This window comes from Triticum aestivum, chromosome 7D (genome assembly GCF_018294505.1).
Source record: "Triticum aestivum cultivar Chinese Spring chromosome 7D, IWGSC CS RefSeq v2.1, whole genome shotgun sequence".
Taxonomy (NCBI): domain Eukaryota; kingdom Viridiplantae; phylum Streptophyta; class Magnoliopsida; order Poales; family Poaceae; genus Triticum; species Triticum aestivum.
In genome coordinates, this window is record NC_057814.1 from 2,984,675 (window position 1) to 2,990,441 (window position 5,767).

Genomic DNA, 5,767 nt, shown 5'->3' on the forward strand with positions numbered 1-5,767 from the left:
CAGACTTTAACATTGCTTCTGACAGAGATCCTTCATGGCGAGAGTCTGCCCTTTGTGCAGCAATCCAAATAAAAAGATCAGCACCTGGTAATTGATCTGGCATAAGCTTGTCCCAATAGTAGTTTTCTATCAATAACAGTGATTTCTTTGCATAAGTTTGCTCTTTCAGCCAGAGCTTCAGTTTGTCAATCCAGATCTGAAATCATGAATCAAGCTACAGACAGAAGGTATTCACTCCTCACCTTTACATCAAAATTTTGATACAAAACGTGCCACACCTGATACTTCTTTCGCTTGTTAGATCTCCTGGACACCATGTACAAGATGGGTATGGACGGCAGCCAGGATATAGTTGCACCCTCAGGAAAAATAACACTAAATAAAATGGAACTCTAAGAGGCAAAAAGGAAATGCCAAAAACCAGCTGCATACTCTGGTTCTGCAAATCCTACAGGTAATGGGTAGAATCAAGCATAAGAAGATAAGATGGTCATACAATTTCATAATAAACAGAGTTTGGCCCCTCCTCCTTTTTCCGGGCTTGAGACCGGCTATGCAGCATGAAGCGTACCATCATCTTAGCATAGGCGGAGTTACACCCCCACTCCCCACACACCCCCGTATACACATCGAACCCCACTAAGCCAAAAACCAAAACCTAAAGATACAAACCCAAACGACACACAACAAATAAATGGTAACAAAACCCCAAGACCCTGTTTTAGAATTCTTTTTCTGAATGAAGAAAGCAACAGACTACTCGACCCTCAAAACAAATTTTTTTGTGTGTGATTTCTTTTTCCATTACTACGAAAGGCGGAGAAACAATGTTTTTGTGTGATTTTCATTTTCTTTTACTACAAAAGGCAGTAAAACAAACAAGCATTTTTTTGGAAAATTGTTTTCTAAAGAAAGAAAACATAGCAAAAAAAGCACTTTTTTTTGGCTTTGTGCGGTTTCATTTTCCATTTCTTTTTGAGCGGAATGGCAGGTGCTCTGCCTTTTCATTATAGGTATTGGGAAATACTGTACAGGGGTAAAAAACCCAAAGAAAGCAAAGAGGAAAAGGAAAAAAGGAAGGCTAGAGGCTGAGAAGGTCTCAGCTCAGCCAAAACTGACTACAAGCACTACTCCCATGCCTCCTTAAGGAGGCAGATTTCATCAGAAATAATGTTACAAAGCCGTTGAACAGGCAGGCTCTCATGTTGAAAGAGACGACGATTTCTCTCGTTCCAAATATTCCAGGCAATGTAAACCGAAGTGGTGCAAATTTGGAAAGCTTCTACCTTCTTCCGATGATGGGAGAACACTTTCTCCCACCATCCCACAATGGAGCTGGCCTCACGAGCATATCTAGCGACAAGCTGGTTGGTGGAGCTGAAGGAGTGCCAGACTTCTTTTGCGTAGGGACATCTGAGAATGAGGTGTATAGCTGATTCAATAACCTGGTCACAGTTGCAGCAGCTATCATGATGATCCCAGTTTCTACGAAGGAGCCGGTCAGCAGTCCATAGCCGATTCTGCAAGAGCGTCCACATGAAAATTTTTACTTTGCCTTCAGCCTTGATCTTCCAAACATTAGCCAGGGCCGGGCTTGGGATTCTTGTCTTGAACTGGATGTCATAAGCCGATTTGGCTGAGTAAACATTGTTTGTGGTGAGAGTCCATTCAATCAAGTCCTCATTCATGTTGTCGAGGATGTCCTGTTTAACTGCCTGCACCTTCGTCCATAAGCATAGGAATTCCTCCAATTCAGCAGCTCCGTCCATCCTGTTAAGGCCTCTCATCCATCTGTCATCACTAGTAAGCGTGCACGTGCAACGCACGTCTCTCAAATATAACACATGTCTTTTGAAATCTATTTATTTTTAAGTAAATGTGCCCGGATGTTGCAACAACATCCTCGCGTTCCCTAATGACAAATATGTGTTCTATGCTTCTACTTATCCTCTTCACTAGATCTCACACATCTCATGAGTGGTATTCACCTGGTCGCCTCGTCATCAGGTATGGGGACACATGCTTGGGGTTGTCATGGTCGAACGTGTGCTTCGCAAACTCCATCTCCTTGCTGGCTCTTTTTTTTAACCGCAAACTGTAGAACAACAGTTCTATGGTCAAAATTTCATTAATATAGTATGGTATAAGGGGGGAGGGAAAAACAGAGCAAAAATTATTCAAGATACAATTGGTTACAAACACCTCAGCCAATGCCAGTTCTAGGTATCATATGGAAAGAAAATCTAGCTTGAAAGACTTCTTTGGTCGGAGCAAGCGTCGAAGCTCCCTGAACCTACACATTTTGCAACCTTTGTGTTAGTCAAGGTAAAAAAATAGCAAGGCATTGGTAATCATGAATGTACCATATATCAAGCTATTTGCTTCGTTGATGTCTGGGTTGAAGTATAGCCGAGACTGCTCAGTCGTACGCAAGATAGCATCTGAAATTGAGTGTAAGAAAGACTTAAAAGTATTAGCAGACAACCTAAAACACAATAGCATGAAGCCAAAAGATATGCCAAAGGATACTAAGCATAATATTAACCCATTTAGTTGTTTAGATGACCAGATTAAATCGTAAGCATTATGTGGTTCTTATTTCAGTGAAAAGGAATTTGGTTGAATAATGATTGCCAATGCACGTCAGCATGTATGATTCAGAAACCACACAGAGCATAATTCAGGAGCGGATACATATGTTTTCAGAGCTTGCAGCTCATAATGAAATGCTAGAAAATTTTATCGCCCTACTAAAAACATGAGGAAATTATCAATGTCAAAGTTGTTGCGTCTAATGTCAAAACTAACTACTATATCAAGTTACTGAGATGGTTTTCTGTATGAACATTAGTTAATGAAAAAATATATGAGAAAATACTTGTGTAATTAGAACAACAAGAATTTTAAATGTGTGGACTTGGATTTCACAACTTAATGTGAACTAACACAGCATTAGAAAGAAGAAAAGCCTGGTACAGTTTGCTTTGCGATGAAATTTGATTGAATCATTCAGTTATCAAGAGCAATTGGATAACAAGAAGGGAAGAACAGGAAGGGAGAATCAGAAGGTTCACCTATCAAACGTGAGTAGTAGTAGTTGCCTAGTAGCAGGTCAGATAGGACGACAATAGGCAGAAGAGAGTCAGGCTGCCACAGGGCTTCCTCAAGCTGAAGAAACAGGGAGTCGGGGCAACATCACTGACTTGGCTGGGACCTTGGTGTGTCCTATCGTGTAGCATCGACATCTCATGGTCCTACAGCTGCAAGAAGCAGAATTCCTTGCACTACATTCAGACATAGCTGAGATTAGTTTGTAGTCCACGCTAAAACCTCTCAGATCACTGTTAAATGTCTGGAACTGAAGAATGCAGTTTCTCCTCTTTGTATATGATACGAAGTTTCTTTAGACGGGTAAAATTTCAGTAGAACAAAAGCAACTCTTAATTTTACTCCATATGTCTTACCATAGATATGGTTACTGCACCAGCATCCCTCTGTTGAAATCTCAACCACAGAAGTACCAAGCTATTCTTTGACTTCACTCCCAAAAACTGCATGTGCTTGAACGACTATTGCACCAGGAGACAATCCTGCAATCATGAATTCAATGCTTATAAGTTGAAAGGGGCAATGAATGAGAAATGCTAAATGATAGACCTGATGCATAAAAGCAAATAAAACTGTGATCAAAGGACTACAGAGAGATCTGATGTTGGTAAAATGCTGAGTTGAACTGGAACAAATCCTCGGATAAATCAGAATCAGATTATCTATTGTGGTACATAAATCAAGCGGGAACACACAAACAATCAGGAAATGTAGGACCACTTGATGACTATAAACTTGACAGTAAAGATGTCTCATTTTCATGATAGGCTGCTCTATTTGTCAGTATTAACACCAAAGATTTTTGCTCTTTTACAGCAAAGTGTGTACATAGAAAATTATGGTGCTTAATTCTGCTTGGTTGATTCTCTTGGTGTATCCTCCTCAGCTAGAAGACCGGAACTACCATCTGCTTGGTGCAGAGTGATCCTATGTTGGTTGATTACGCAAAGTATTGCCACTAAAAATGGGTTGTCCATGTTTCATGTCCTAAGCATAATGTTGTTGCTCCGTTTCAGTATGGTACTATGGTTACAACTTACAAACAAGCATGCATGTGCAAATAATTTTGTTTTAACATCTTAACACCCGCAAGCCATTGTGTTCTGACAAATGATGTTTCAGACTAAATTGATTAACTAACAGTGTGTCTTGACAAATGATGTTTCAGACATGTCTAGATATAAAAGAATTTTAGAGGGTTGTACATAGACCAGACATTGACCGGACATTCGAACAGTACATGAATACTTATATTATATACAGTGACACTAAAGAATTCAGTATAAGTCGATGCAACTATATGGAAAGATTGAGCTAGAAACCTAATTACATGGATCAATCCGTCAGTTAAAAAATGTCATTACTCCATACGGAAACAAGCATCCACGATTGAAAGCTCCCAAAATCCAAATCCGATGGCCATTACTCTGTACAGAAAAGGATTTGTGCAGGCGCATCAGGATCACGTCAGAGCATGAACGGAATGGGCCGGGACACGGCGATAGCAGTGATTTTGACCCACCCGGCAGTGGCGGAGGGGAGTTCCTGGACGTGGCGCCCGTGGGGCAGAAGCCGAGCGGCAGGCGGCGACGGCGACCGACGCTCCAGGAGAGGCCAAATGCAACGGCACGTGTGTGCCTAGAGGAAGCCGCAACTCCTCCTCTCGCGTCCCCCGCCGTGGTTTGCGTGCGTGGTGGCGACAGGTTGACTCGAGGTGGATCGAAAGGGAAGGGGCGGCGGCGTTTGCTGGGAGGTGGGGCGAACGCGCGGTGTGTCTTAGCCATGGCAGCGTGGGAGATCCGGTCGTCGCTGTCGTTGATCTAGTCAGGAGGAAGGCCGGCAGTCATGAGGGAAGGTCCAACGGAGACAGGGAGAGAGATTAGTGAGGAGAGGGAGAGAGAAGGGAGGAGGAAGGCGCTGGGCGTGGCTGACCGGCGAGGATGTCGTCGCCGCTTGTAGGAGAGTGGGCCGAGACCGGAGGCGGGGTCGACTCGGGATGGATGAGAGGGCAGCACACAGGAGGAGGGGAATGGAGGAGCGGCGGCAGTTGTTGCCGATCCGTTCTTCTCGACCTGGGGCCTAGAGAAAGAAAGGTGGGGAGGATCCGAAAATCATGGAGTTACGGGCGGGGCCGCAGGGATTGGGTACGCAGAGCGCGACTATTGGCAGACCTCTGCTAGGCAGAACATTGGATCTCAGACGTTCATTCAAGCGACATATCATTGACGTAATATGGTCAGTCGGATCTATTTAAGTTGATTTAATCGGAGGGCTTCGGTTATCCCATGTACAGTTTTGTGTGTGACTTTAGGTGGACTCATGTTTGCTCTTTTAATAGTAGTATAGATGTAGAGCATGCCTGACCGAGCTTGATTTTGAGCGAGAAAGGGCAAAGAGAGCTGGGAAACAATCTTTTGTTGCATTGCCATCAAGCCATTTATCCATCCAGAAGGATGTTTTGCTCCCGTTTCTCACGGTAATCTTTGTGCAGGAGGCGAAAAGCTGACGGTCAGAGGAGTCACAGGGAATGCTAGCACCTTTCCATGGTCTGTCCGTGGGTTCCCATTCAAACCACTGCCACCTTAACCGGAGGGCTCGGCTATAGGCCTCCAAGTCCTTGATCCCGAGGCCGCCCACATCTTTGGGTGCACAAATTCGC

At 43.6% G+C, this 5,767-nt stretch overlaps 1 long non-coding RNA gene across 6 annotated transcripts; it reads right to left on the reverse strand.

The window, feature by feature from the left end:
* Window positions 1–978: 978 nt before the first annotated feature.
* LOC123166704 (uncharacterized) lies at window positions 979–5,199 on the reverse strand. Of its 6 annotated transcripts, none has more exons than XR_006483668.1 (7): window positions 4,439–5,199; window positions 3,465–3,590; window positions 3,075–3,284; window positions 2,364–2,441; window positions 2,203–2,293; window positions 1,989–2,095; window positions 979–1,770 (listed from the first exon to the last, which is right to left on the reverse strand). It is a non-coding gene; the product is annotated as an uncharacterized lncRNA (long non-coding RNA). The 6 variants fall into 6 exon arrangements; XR_006483667.1 differs by having other exon boundaries at window positions 979–1,800; XR_006483665.1 differs by lacking the exon at window positions 979–1,770 and having other exon boundaries at window positions 1,839–2,095; window positions 4,439–4,928; window positions 5,041–5,199.
* Between the last annotated feature and the right edge of the window lie 568 nt (window positions 5,200–5,767).